At 36.4% G+C, this 14801-nt stretch overlaps 1 long non-coding RNA gene across 1 annotated transcript in view; it reads right to left on the reverse strand.

Moving 5' to 3' along the window:
* Positions 1 to 2477: 2477 nt before the first annotated feature.
* LOC116867149 overlaps positions 2478 to 14801 on the reverse strand; it is a 219963-nt gene continuing 207639 nt past the window's right edge. Inside the window, exon 3 of the long non-coding RNA XR_004382560.1 lies at positions 2478 to 2488. This is a non-coding gene — a long non-coding RNA (uncharacterized LOC116867149). The remainder of the gene's footprint in view (positions 2489 to 14801) is intronic.

A 14801-nucleotide genomic window follows, 5' to 3' on the forward strand; every position in this document is an offset into this window, starting at 1 on the left:
CTATTTCTCTTAGTCTCCTCAAAAAGGGTTGGGAAGAAAGTTTAGTAAATCAGAAAGGGCTCCAGTATGATAAGTTTAAGAGTTTTTCACTACTTCTGAGACACAGCTCCTAGAGATATTATGATTATTATTACTGAATATATTATATATTATATAATTATTAATAATAATAATACAATTTAAGAGACCACCGCCTCTTTTAGAATTTGTATCCAACAGTCCCCTCGGGGTTAGAGATGATATCAATATTCTCATTTTCCAGCAGGCTTAAATGATATATTTATATTTTTGCCCATTTATATGCCCATATATATGCCCATATGTTTTGCAAAGAGCAGACAATAATTTAACATAGGTTTCCTAATATCACATTCAACACCCTTTCTCCTGTGTATATTGTCCTCTTTTAAAAATGAACCTATTTATGGTATGTAAAGGATAATATCACTGAGACCAATGTTTTCCACATGTTTTTCCATGGGATATTATAAAAGGTGATAGAAAAAAAGAGGGATTCAGTAAGTCTGGGAAATGGTAGGTTTAACAACTGTTAAGCTTCAATGTTTCTCAGAGCATCTACACTGCTGTTAGGGCCCACGATTTTACAGGAGCACGCAGCATCTCCCAGACTCATTGACACAGCATGTATGTGTTCAGTGTTTCTCAAACTTATGGGAGAAGTGGTTCATTACAGTGGTCGACAACAACTGAGTTGTGTCCCATACATACTGAGTATGTGTCCCACATACCTGGGGCAATACTGATCTCTACCAATGCCTTGTTTCTCCCAATTAAAGTATTTCACTATCATGTCTTCAAATGAAAGGAAATGATGCTATCATTGAATATGGATCTTACTTCAATAAGATCACAAAAGAAAATGCAAATATGTTTTACTACACCCCACTGGCATTTGAAATTGCATTTGGTACCTGACTTATTAATTTCTTTTTACTACATTTTAACCTGTATAGAGAAGAATGTGATTTCTACCATTTAAACCCTATCGTAAAATGATCTTTATGTCTTTTTAACTGAAAATACTCTCTTCGGATTTATGACTTGAATCTGGCAGAGAAAAACTATGTAATTTGTACAATTTGTTACCACAGTAGTAATAAGAATAAGAGTCACAGCAGCCCTTAGGATCTTAAACAAATCTGAAGCTAGTCCTTGCTAGTGTTAGGCTTCACTTGGGGGAAAAACGATTTGGTATTATATATGTGTGTGAAAGACAGTATTTGAGTTTCTATACCCTATAGGAAGTACACATCAGGGATGTGCTTTTATATGTTAAAAAGTGTTAATAAAAGACTAAAATCTATCTTTTTAACTATTTCCTTCTGTATTCTCATACCTTTTAACTAGAAACCTTTGGGAAGAAAGATTTTACCAACAATGATCCTGAGGCCTCACCTTTTTTCTCTAAAGACCACATCCTCATCTGCCCCTCATGATAGGATCAGAATGGAGTTGGTTCAATTAATCCAGATATATCCACGCAGGATACTGACTATCAAAACTGAATCCACTGTGTGTTTTCTTCTGCATCAGAGCTCTGCAGGTTCTTGTGACAAAATGGCCAAACATTAAACAAAGATACCAAATAAAACAGAAAAAGAAAAATTAAAATTCTTGCACTAAGCTATCTCAGGTGCTAGACCATTATGTATATATTTATGGAATTGGGGAACATAGCAAAAAAAATGCAGAAAAGCTTTCAAGGGATAAGACAAGTAGACAAAGCAGCATTTATTAGTATATAATAACATAAATGCAAGTTTCTTATAGGTTCTTTCCCCCAATTATTATGGAACACCTGCCAATAGCCATATACACAAAAAAATCTCCAGCAGAAAATGATTAAAAGTAATTAGAACAGGTGTTTATGGGGCTGGGAAATTAGAAGGGAGAATTTAGATTTTTCATTGAAGAGAAGCCCCCGAAACGTCCTTGCATCCTGTGAAAACTTGAAAGTGGAAGAAATGTCCTATTACTATGCAAGTCCAGAGAAACAAATTCCTGTTGCATTCAGGGAGAAAGTAAGGGATATCAAATCACACCACACCAGTATCATTCCAAAGGGTAAAAGAGCTAAACCACAGAATAAGGAATTAGTGTTAATTAGCCTCCATTAGCCCTATAGCCTTGTAAGTCAACATGGAGGTTAAAGATAGAATTCATACATCTTATTCAGATTTGCTCTTCCTGCATCATATAGCATAATTACCAATTTTCCAAGGTATGAGAATGTTTAACATTGACCCGTCTTGTTGTGGGGCATCTCTTATATACAAAGTGTTTTTAGAAACTGGTGCCTATATATAATAAGTTAGCTTACAGTAATCTTTTTTTTTTTTTTTTTAAGATTTTATTTATTTATTTGACAGAGAGAGATCACAAGTAGGAAGACAGGCAGGCAGAGAGCGCGGAGGAAGCAGCTTCCCTGACAAGCAGAGAGCCCTATGCGGGGCTAGGATCCAGGACCCTGGGATCATGACCTGAGCTGAAGGCAGAGCCTTTAACCCACTGAGCCACCCAGGCGCCCCTTACAGTAATCTTTTTACTTAGAAAATTTGTCCAAGTAAACATAAAGGGAGACTTCATCCTGACCTCTTCTGACATTTATTCATTTCTTATATCATGGTTTATAGTCTCCCTTCTCTCCCATTCAAATAAGAGCTCCTTGTCAGTAGGATCCATCTCTGATTTTCATTTCAGGTTTCTTAAGCTCTACTACTTGCTTTACCCCAAGAAGTATTCAGTACATGGTCAGTGACTTAATGGATGAATATATAAATTTAAAAATAAATAAAGTGAAGACAGAGCTAGTGGCTCAGACATTTACTCTGAACATATTTTCCAACTAATTATAAAACTGATAGACTCTAATTTAATCCAGACTTATGGTAGATAAAAATTTTATTCCACTGAAATTTGTTTTATTTTATCATAAATGATCTATAGAAGCAATTGAAAGCACAATGCTTTTTAAAATTTTCAACACAAATTTCCTTTTTCTCTATTACTTAGAATATACGCAATATTTTAAAGCTCCATATACGTTCTAATTTCTTCTCATTATATTTCCATGGTACACATCTGTTTTTAATTCCGAGCAGGAATTAGAGGTTTTGGCAAATAGCATTCTTCTCTCTAGACATGGAATGTTTTAAATGCACTTTCCTAGATAGTAGTTATTTTCTAAACAAATAACATTGAGTAACATCACAATTTAATAATACTCTCTATGCTGTGTGCCGTTAGCTGCTTCAGATGTTGTTTCCCTCCCTAGGCTTTCACTGATTTTCTGCTTAAAATTTAGTAAAGCTGCAAAATTCTATGAATAGCAGAATATTCTATGAGCTTGTTCTGTTATATTAGAAACAAGTGGAGACTGTGAGTTCCTTGCCTGTCAATTACAGACAAGTTTTGCCTGGTCCCAATGGTTGATGTTATTTTTAAATGATTTTAGTATTATTTAGTACTCAAAGCAATAAAAGCACTTGCAAACAATAATGTCAAACACCAGTCATTTTTAGACAACTTCCACCCCCTATGCACACTCAAATAGTTGTTCCTAGCAAAGCAAGACTGTGAAAGAACAGAATTAGAGGTTGGTGCTGGATCCTTTAAGCTGGGGAAAAATCCATGCTCTAATTAAATTACTGCATTGATGAATATTTCATATACATCAAGACACACTATAGAATATCAAAAACATGAAATGTAATTTCTCACTTTAGGGGAAAAAATGATTTCTTTATCTTGTGGATTTGTACTTTTTTCTTTAGTATGTCATCCAAGGGTTTAATTATAGTATATGTTTGATGAAGAGTACAAATTTCATTAGAAAAAGTCCCAGGTGAGCTAGCAAATATGTTATTAGATGTGCTTTGACTAAGAAAGCAAGGAAGGAGATTTAGAATGACTATAATCATTCAAATAATTCTTATAACAAGAAAGGCTAATTTTGAGTAATATTTCCTGTTGTTTTAAGAATGCCTAAGAGAAAGTGATGGTAAAGATTACTTACCAATGCAGTAAGTTCAAGTTCTAGGCCCTAAGGCAGCTCTATAATTTTTAAATACAAAAACATACTTATAAGAACATCCATCTTCGAGTCTCCTGCAAAGTAGGCACTGCTTGGGTGGTTCACTTTAATCTGAGAGTTCTATCACTGAAACCCCGAGTTAAATGTTCCCAAGTATAAGAGGTGCGACCCATAATTCTATAATGTGCAGTACAACACACACATCATAGTGGCTCAGAGTCAATCAGAAGTAACAGGAACTCCACTTAGAGCACTTATTTTAGCAAAAGGCCAATCCTCACCTTTCATTTATATGTCTTTGTTAAAGGCTTTTTCAGCCCAAGGGTCTTTTCTTCTCTCTCTTACCAATTTCCTTTGAGTTTTGGCCTTCCGTTTCAGCTGAGTTATTTTGATGATAATGTTTCCTTTAAGATGATTATTTGTTTAAAGTTCAAGCTAATAAAAGTAACTTAACCCACTAAAATATTCTGGGGAGCAGAACAACATTTTAGGATGTTAATTGCTCATGTTAGCAGTCATCCATGAAACATATGTCGAAAATGCTCTTAAAGGTTCCAAAATGTCTCCTGTAGCTATAAATCTTTTACAGGTACAATTATGTGGAAACAGAAATAAGAAAAAGTGCATCCAACATCTGGAGTCAGATGGTTTACTGAAGTAAAATTACAAAATTAAATTTAAATGAACTTAATTAAAAAGAGGAAGGGGATCCAATTTAATATGGACATTCATCATGTCCTCATTGAAGTTTCTTCTAGCACCAGAAAAATACAATAGTCTGAATACAAAAGTTGGATAAAGCTTCTAACGGAGTGTGAAAAGATGACCAAAGAGACACAGTCAGGCAGAATATATTCTCTTTTTCTCCCTGCTATGTTAATGACATGGAATACCCAATTGTTTTGAAAAGACAATATCAATCAAGAAACTGAGCTTGGAAACTTATCTGTTTCAACCATCTCTTCTGTTTAGAGTTTCACTATACAAACTTCATCACTTAAGGATGGCAAATACTAGGTTCGGGTTTTCTTTTTTTTTTTTTAAGATTTTATTTATTTATTTGACAGGCAGAGATCACAAGCAGGCAGAGAGGCAGGCACAGAGAGAGGGGAGGCAGGTTCCCCGCTGAGCAGAGAGTCCTATGAGGCGCTCAATCCCAGGACCCTGGGATCATCACCTGAGCCGAAGGCAGAGGCTTTAACCCACTGAGCCACCTAGGTGCCCCTAGGTTCGTTTTTTAATTCAATGAAGCATGATTGAAGACTAATAATATGCAGCGAAAACAAACAAAAAATACCAAACAGGAAAATGTTCATTTCAAATCACCTGCCCCTTTAGTTCTCGTTCTCTAAAACAATAATATTAACAAAACAGATGAGCATGGGGAAGGGAAAGGGGGAAAAAAAGAGAGAGGGGAGTCAAACCATAAGAGACTATTAACTATAAAGAATAAACAGAGGGTTGATGGAAGGAGTTGGGGGGGGATGCGCGAAATGGGGGGTGGGCATTAAGGAGGGGACTTGTGATGAGTACTGGGTGTTGTATGTAAGTGACGAATCACTAAATTCTACACCGGAACCAGTTTTACCATATATGTTAACTAACTGAATTTAAATAAAAGCTTGAAATTTAAAAAATATTATCATCATCATCATCAAAATGTTGATCCCCTTTAATACTGTAGTACTGAGTTCTTATTGCTCACTAATCGGTTTCTGTCTTCCTAGTTCTTAAACACCCTTCTTAGTTCTATGCTATCTTATATGCATTAGTTCTTCTTAGTTCTCTGCTATCTTATATGCATATAGGAGACAGATTAAGAAATAAAATTATCCATAAAAATTACGTATATATAGTTATACAAAAAGAATAACATTTTATTTTATTAAACTGACAGATTCTAGAAAAGACAGCCAATGTTATTTGGCAGGTTTTTGCCCCTTGGTGGTTCTACATATGACGGACATTGCTAGAAGTTTGGTTTATGAAAACTTTACACGATCAGCTAATACTCAGATTCCGGTTATGTCATCTTTCCTTTCTTTTCCATAAATACTTAGTTGTTTTCATACTTATCATTCGCATATTTCCTTCAGATCCTCCTTATCTAAACGAGAGACTCCTAACACCTCCCCTTCCCATCTAACGCGGCACACACTCACTGGGCAAGTGGAAAGCAGATAAAAGGAGTCAACAATGGAGGAGGCCACAGACAGTTTATAACAGTGTGCTGAACACTTTCAAATACAGTAGAGAAGTTCACACAGCAACCCTGGGTTGAGAGAACAGAGAATAATAACACTCAGGTAACTCCCTCAACATTGGAAAGCTGGTAAGTAACAAAGCCAGAATTCAAGTATCAGCTCTTTGGATGCCAAATCCCATGCTCTTAACTCTATCACATTGCCTCAGATACTGCAGCTGCTGGGAACCATATTAAGGAAGACTGAGGAGTATAACAAGAAGATTGAATCTTATCTTGCAGTGGGGATAGAGAAATAACCAGTGGTACAGGTGTGAATGAATAATGAATAATTTTAACTGTTAAGAAAAGTTCATTCATCTAAATCATGTGTTCTTCACTGTCTCCCAGCATTTGCTTCCCCTAAAAAGTATAAAAATATTACATTTTAGGATTTTTGCAGTATCTCTACATTGTAGGAAAAGAAAAGAAAAAATAATTTTATAATTCGCAATAACCCCACTGATACTAATGGTCTGTGTCAGTAACTGTGACCCCATTCTACTTGTAATCCCTATGTATACTTTTAATTTTTGTATATATAGTATATATATTTTTTGTTTTTTTTCAGAGAACTGAATGCCTGCTCCTAAAGCCACAAACAGAAAATGGCTTAATTTTCAGAGCTATTGGGCCTAAAGCATTAGATTTAACTATAAATTGCATTTTAGTCCCATTGAGTGACCGGCTAGCTATAGTGCCTCCAAAAATGTTATGACTTCCCTTCCCCCAAAATGTTGATTTTAGAAGTGTCTTAGATGGTAAGAGGAAAAGTTGAGAGTCATTTATGATTCTGCTAAAGTTCTGCAAAGACAGAAAGTCAGGACAAAGGAAAAGGTCACTAGAACTTGCAAAACACATACCTTCACTCAGTTCAGAGCACGTGACATTGAAGATGAGCAAAACTGTGGGGTAACCAGTATTTTAGAGAATGCACAGAATGAGAAAATGTAGTACTTCTAAAGAAAAGGGGAGAACACAGTCACGTTGACAGTTACTCATTCACTCACTGTATCAAGAAATGGAACAGGCCAGGAGATAAAAATGGGGAGGGGTTAAGTAGGTTGGTGGGGGAAAAAAATCACAAAAGGAGGTCATTAAAGTTCAACAATGAATTCCAAAGTTAAATTTATATGTGATGTGCCAAACAGTGAATGCAGTGTTCTGCTGGTAAAGGAATTTAAGGCGGTTCTTCTGATTTAAGATGAACCACTCACTGGATTCTATAATGACAGAACTCAGAGGAAGCCAGCCCATTCAGTGTAAGACCCCCTCACTGAAGACCACTGTTTGGCTCAAGTCAAGAGAGTATCTGCGTGTCTTGAGTCATACAACTCTTGTGAAAGACAACTGTCTCCTCACCAACAGCCAAAGTGGGAACCTCAGAACTCTTCATGTTCTTCGAAAGGTCTGCTTTGCCATTCTTGAATCTTGCAGTCAACACTCTACTTGCCCCAAACACTTACAGTGTCACCACAGTCTGTGAGAGCAGCAGGATAGCTATCACCAGGCCCCTGCATGTCAGTCACTGTCATCTCTTGTCCTTTCTTCTCTAACACCCATAGGATTTTGTTCACTACTTGTCCTGACTCTGGCCCCATACCTCTTGAAACCCTTTCCCTGAGCCCTCTGGGACATAAAGTCAAATCACCAGTAAGCCCACTAATTCTCAACTTCCTTTGGAAACTTCCCTTCCACTTTCTGCACTAGTTGAAATCTGGTTCCCCTCCATAACACTGATTCCACTAAAGCCCTTCCAAGATGTAGCTTTTTTCTCATAGATCCCTATAACCAAGGAGGCTGAAAGTATGTTAGGTGTCCTCCTTGCTCTTCATTACTGCACCTAAAACATTCTCTCTCCTTCATCTATAAAATTCCAGCTTCCATTTCCAAATCATCAGGCTATACCACCCTCCATCCCTGCCAGTGCTGCTTCTACCATTCTCCAGTTGTTTCCTCCCGCCATTAGCTGGAATTTTTTGTGCCTGATTCAGGATCACTCTCTAATACCTCTCCTACTTAATTGTTTTATGTTTGCATATCCAATATGATGATCCTTCCAATATCCTATCCTCAGTTCCTGGACTTTCTCTCTTCCAAGATTTCATTAGCCATCCTTCCTAACCCACTCACTTAACACAGTCTTACCTCTGACCTTGTTAACTGTAACTGCAGCACCTAAAAAAAAATCTCCACTTCAAATATTCCTTTCTCTGGTCATGACTGCTTATCTTTCCTGCTCATTCCCTTTAATATCTCAAATCCTACAATTCTGCAACCCCACCAGGACCTAAAATCCCCTCTCTTAGTGTCCCTGGGTTTTCTCTCCCATGATATCTTCTCCTGTTTCCTTGCCAAGGAGATCATCTTTATAATCATATCCACTCCTTTTTTGCTTTGGTGAACTTTCCTGGTGGAATCATAAGCCTTATTAAAGTCACTCAGACAACCACTTGGTGCCCAAATTCACACATTCTGATATGCCTGATGTTTAGTAGATAATCAAATGAGAATTTCTGCATACACTCACATCTGTGCCTATACTTAACTCTCTGATTACTGTGGATAAGTGGCCAGTATTCTTAGTCAAGGCCAGCCTCTCCACTTAGGCATAGAACCTTATCCTGCCCTCTTACTAGAATTACTGCAGCGTGCTCCTAAGTCATTTCCCCACTTATACCTTGCCTGCCCACTCCAGGTGTCCTCTTCTACTGTCCACTCTCAACATAGCAGCCAGATCCTCATAAAAGTATAAGTCAGATCAATCATGCCACTCCTTAATCCAAAACCTCCAAAGCCTTCCCATCTGAGTAAGAACCAAGTCTTCAGTGGCACCAGTTCTCTACATGATCTGGTTCCACATTGTCTCTCAGACCTCATCTCCTACTGTCTCTCCCTTTTTCACTCCAACATCAATGGCTTCCTTGCTGTTTTACAAATATGCCAGGCACGCTTTTGTCTCAGAGCCTTTGCACTTGCTGTTTTCCCTGCCTAGGAAACTCTAGGTATTAGCATGGTGTGCTTCCTCATTTCCTTCAAGTCTTGTTTCAGAAGGTCTCAAAAGTTGTATCTAGAAAATCTCTCCTAAGTCACTCTGTAATTCAACACTGTCCCACTCTGCCCTGAACACATCTATTTTTTCTCTTTAGCACCCATCTATATATAAAATACATATGGGTGTATAAAAAATACATAAACACTACATCTTTTAGATCTGTATCTTGCTCAGTGCTCATTTTTCCAGATTGATTTTTCTTTTCCAGGATTACTAGAAGGTATTCCAGGGAGGTAAGGGTTTTTATTTGTTGGATTTACTTCAGTATCCTTAGTACAATGCCTAGAAAGACCTCCTTGGTGAGGATTTGTTCAATAATTTGTTCAATCATTTGTTCAATGAATGGATTAACAAATAAATGGGTATATGAAGGACTAGGGAATGAAAAAACAGAAAGTTATAATGTTTTTCACATGGAAAATTAATATTTAGAGATGGCTATTTTTGCTATGAAATCTCCTGTGCGGGAAGTCAGGATTTGGGGGGGATACTAGAATACAATAGTTGTCACAGTGGTACAGTGACAATATTAACAATACAGCTCATTGAGCAACACAAAAACACCAAGATTAAAGTGAATCCTTGAATAATTCTAAAATTACCATGTTTAATCTTAGCAATAACTGCCATTCCTTGAGGAAAGAGATATTTGGCAGATCTTGCCCTTTCTGTTTAACCTGCAAAAGTTTCACTTTTGATGATGTCTACTTCCTACTTTTTCAGACATTCCCCCCCTCCACACACACACTAATATAAGCAGATAGAGTCTAAAAGCTGACACACGTGACCTAGGGGCAGGTTTTCAGAATATATCTCTTTGACTAATACTAGGATGTAATCATACTATGCCCACACAATTTATGTTTCTCAGCTCCCCTTGCCCTCGACACTCCCAAACAAGTGGAATTTATGTTTTTAAGTTTCTAAAATGTCTTCCAGGATCATATTTGTGTCCTTACAATGTATGTTTATAATGTATCTTTGGATAGTTAATTAGAATTTTTTGCAGATGATTGATAAGACAGCAGAGAACACATTATTGAAATGATTCCTCCTCTTCCCCCTCAATTCCAGAGAATCCTCCAGTGATATATAAAGATTGTCTTTTATCAGAGGCTCTCAATCTATTCCAATTTTCCATAAGTCACTGTGCTCTAATGACATTTTGTCAGATGCAAAACTTAAAAATAAAAGGAGAAAATTCACTTTTGACTTTATTACACCAAAAATGTCTGAATGATAGATGGGACCATTGCAGATATGGTGGTTGTTTGGTTCCTATTGTTAGACATGGGTTATTTTGATCCACTGCAAAGAAATAGTGGGTGACTAGAATAGAAAATACTTGTCGTTTTCTGGAGCTTCAGTGAAACACTAATCAAAGTAGCTGAGATTTTAGAGACTCTACTTGAATTTCTATCAATTTCTATCATTTCATGATCCCATTACTGGGAGGGTCTTAAGGATTCCTCTCTGCTGATTATATCTCATCTCCTATTTTTGCTTTGGGGAGAAGAAGAGGTCAATGATTGAAAAGAGATATTACCTTTTGAATTGGGAATACTGAAAATAATAGTATCCAGATCAGCTAGATCCCAAGAAAATTGTTTCACTGAACTTTTAGTAGTATGGTCTGCTCTGATGATTAAAAACCACAGTTTTTAGACTAATTGGGTCAATTACAAACACACAAAAAAATCTGTATGGAGTATCCTGAAATAACATTTCCCATACTTAACTTTATTCCTATCTTATTCTCTTTGGTTACTCTTCCAGATTAGTTGCAGAATTTTGTGACCCAAAGAAAATTTAAACTAGATTCTAACATAAAAACAGAATGAAACATACCCAAGCTTGAAGGATCATTAGTTACTTTTGTCCTCTTAGTAGAATAAATTAGTAGGAATGAGGATGGGTTTAATTAGTCAAAGAAGGTAAAAATGATGCTACCCTGTAGCTGGAGGTCTTGGGACCAGGGAAGAGGATGATAGTGCATGTAGGTAAACAGCTTCACGACAAAGTTCACAATGAACTTTGGATGATGTGCAAATTTTATCCCTAAAAAAACTAAATGGGTGATAAACTTGGTTGGTATTTCATATGTCAGCCAATTTCTCTGACCCACATCAATTAGGTTAACATTCTTCTCTGGCACTCTGGATAAAAATTTGGACTACTATATTTAACTCCATCCATTATTAATAGTCCTTGATTGCTTCTAACATTACTAGATAAACTGGGAAATCTGGAAGATTTTCTGTAACATGTAATTGTTGGAATTTCCTATATATTACCTAAGTCATGTTTTCTAATAATTATGGCTTTATTCTTTTTAACTTTAAATTCAATTTAATTGACATATAGTGTGTTATTGGTTTCAGAGGTAATTTTGGATTCATTAGTCGCATTTAACACCCAGTCCCCTCTTTAATGCCCGTCACCTAGTTATCCCATCTCCCCACCCACCTCCCCTCCAGCAACCCTCAAGTTGTTTGCTATAGTTAAGAGTCTCTTATGGTTTGTGTCCTTCTGTTTTCATTTTGTTTTTCCTTCCCTTCCCCTATGTTCATCTGTTTTATTCTTTAAATTCCACATATGAGTGAAATAATATATTTGTCCTTCTCTGACTGACCTATTTCAATTAGTATAAATCCTCTAGTTCCATCCATGTCACTGCAAATGGCAAGATTTCTTTCTTTTTTATGGCCAAGTAATATTCCATTATATACACATTGCTGCTATAAACATTGGAGCACATGAGCCCCTTTGAATCATTATGTTTATATCCTTTGGATAAATACCTAGTAGTGCCATTGCTGGGTCATAGGGTAGCTCTATTTTTAACTTTTTCAGGAGCCTCCATACTCTTTTCCAGAGTGGCTGCACCAGCTAGCATTCCCACCCACAGTATAAGAGGGTTTCCCTTTCTCTACATCCTCACCAACATCTGTTGTTTCCTGAATTGTTCATTTTAGGCATTCTGCCTCTATGAGATAGTATCTCATTGTGGTTTTGACTTGTATTTCCTTGATTCATTATGGCTTTATTCCTAAAGGACACGTGATTAACTGTTCTTTGCAGGGGCAAAGACTATAGTGTGTTCAAGCAAACTGTTTTTTGGCCCAAGACACTTCCCCACCCCCAATTCATATTGACTGTCTATGTTTGTAGTGAAATGGAGTCAGAAAGTAAACTCAGGGCTATAGGGGTATATTTATCTTAGATATCAAACACTTAAAGCAGGATTTATGGAAGTCAAAGGCTGTGGGTCAATATCCAAAAAAAAAAAAAAAGCTGCACTGTAAACAAGTAAAGGACTTTCTGAGTTGTGAAGGAGAGGAGAAAGGAGACTGGAAAGGGATGGAGATGAAGATAAGGGGCAGGAAGATAAGCAGAAACTCTGGTTTAGTAAGAAAAAAAGTATATATCTGAAAAAAAATAGAGTGAGAAGTCTGGGAAGGACTTATTCACCTCAAGAATCAACCCTAGAGATCCTTTCTTCCCTACCCAGCTGACAGGAATGTATCATAAATATTTTTTCATTCTCACCCATGCTGTCCTTTTGGAGTAATTCTAGGACACTGAAATTTGGGGTCAATGCATCATAACACCAGAGACTGGTTCAGATACAAGTCAGGGGCAGTTATAACAACTGACTTTTGTAGTTAACACAATTTAGAGAAAAAGCAAATATATTAGAGCTCAGAACAACTGTAAGACTTTGCTCAATGTGAAGGCATATATGACGACCTGTTAAGAAACTTTTTGACATAATTCCCAAATCAGACAAGTGCTATTAATAAGGATTCAATTTTCTAGCAATACTAAGTTCTGTGTAATGACTTTAAGTTTCTCAAAGTGTTTCCCATTTATTATTTTATCATTTTATAAATCTACAGAGGAGTACAGTGAGTATTAACCTCATTTTACTAAGGCACAAGAGTTAAGTGATTAAGATTTCAGAGGCAAAAGAAAGAAAAACAAACAAACAACAAAAACAAAAAACTTCTCTAGCTAAGTCACTATAATGTTGGGATTAGGATTTAGGTCCATTGGTTCCTAAATCATTCCTCTATTATACCACCCTACATCTGTGTCTTCTTTCCCAAACAAGTCTATCTGGTCAACAGTGTTCTCACTGTTGCAAAAGGATTCAGTACCGCCTGGTTCTGATTAGGAGCTCCAGAGGTTAGGCGCTCCAAGTCTTCTTTCAAGAAAAACTTCCCATACCCCAAGGGACACAAATCTGTTCAGCATGATCTATTGGGTTTCTCTGGTAGGCTTTCACTCTTGATAACAGAAAACATAATTTGATATACAGAGCTCAGATGAAACTATGACTTCCATGGTCCAGAAGTGAGTGAGCAGACAGCCTCCATGGAGGTTTATTGTTTCATTAAGGCCAATCTACATGCATGTTTCTTTCACTTTTGTTTTTCTCCTCAAACTGCCCAGCCTTGGGGATTTTAAAAAGCCCTGTTCAGTTTAACTCTGGCCCTTATGATATCTGAGATTTAATGACTTTCATTAGGATGTTATCTTAAATTCCGTGTATATATGAGAAACCATGACTTATGTATGGGAGTTAGAGCTTGGTGGGAGTTCCTAGAAAGCACATCTAAATCATGAAATAAAACATTAAACTCAAACACAAAGTAATTTAATTTCTAAAAGGAATGTGGTATTCAGATAAAAGACACCATAATAGTACATTCATTTACTTTTATATGTATGAAAGTGTGAGGTTGTGCCGTCATTTTCAGGTATCAATTTTAAGTAATGCATCTTCCAGGCTATTTAATAATCATTCTTCCATTGTTCCATAAATAGATTATGTGAATACAAGCTGTTAAACTAAAAGTTACCTTAATAATATAACTGAATAAAACAGCAGGGAAATTTGAGAGGAATATACTCAGAAGACTAAATTTGAATACTGAATCGCCAAAATATATTCTTTGAAAATTCACAGATATAAGGCCATCTGTGATATACAAAAATGGACAAAGAAGTTGGTTGAGTCACATTTTGTTCAGTGTATCATGGACCCGCTACAGGGACACATAAAAATGGAGACCCAGACATATGTGGAAAATATACTAAGATGGTAGCCATCAGAGAACTAAAAAATGCAGAATATAGTCTCACCCTATGAAGATCTGGCTCACCCTGAAGTTGGTAATGGAATGAATATTGTTACTAAATTTAACCTTTTCAGTTCAACAGTTCAGAGTCCAAAGAATCTACCTGGTGCATAGATGATCTTGTTGGACTCCAGTCAACCACGTTATGATACATTTTCTACTTTACATTTGAAATGTATCTAGACACTCTGTTCTATACCATAAAATATGGAATATGTAATTAATATTTTATTCAGTATTTTATTTGATCTCAGATCTAAGAGTGTGTGTGTGTGACACATATATGTAAATACACACAAAGTGGAA

The sequence above is a fragment of the Lontra canadensis genome, unplaced genomic scaffold (genome assembly GCF_010015895.1).
Source record: "Lontra canadensis isolate GAN:19392208 unplaced genomic scaffold, GSC_riverotter_1.0 scaffold12, whole genome shotgun sequence".
Taxonomy (NCBI): domain Eukaryota; kingdom Metazoa; phylum Chordata; class Mammalia; order Carnivora; family Mustelidae; genus Lontra; species Lontra canadensis.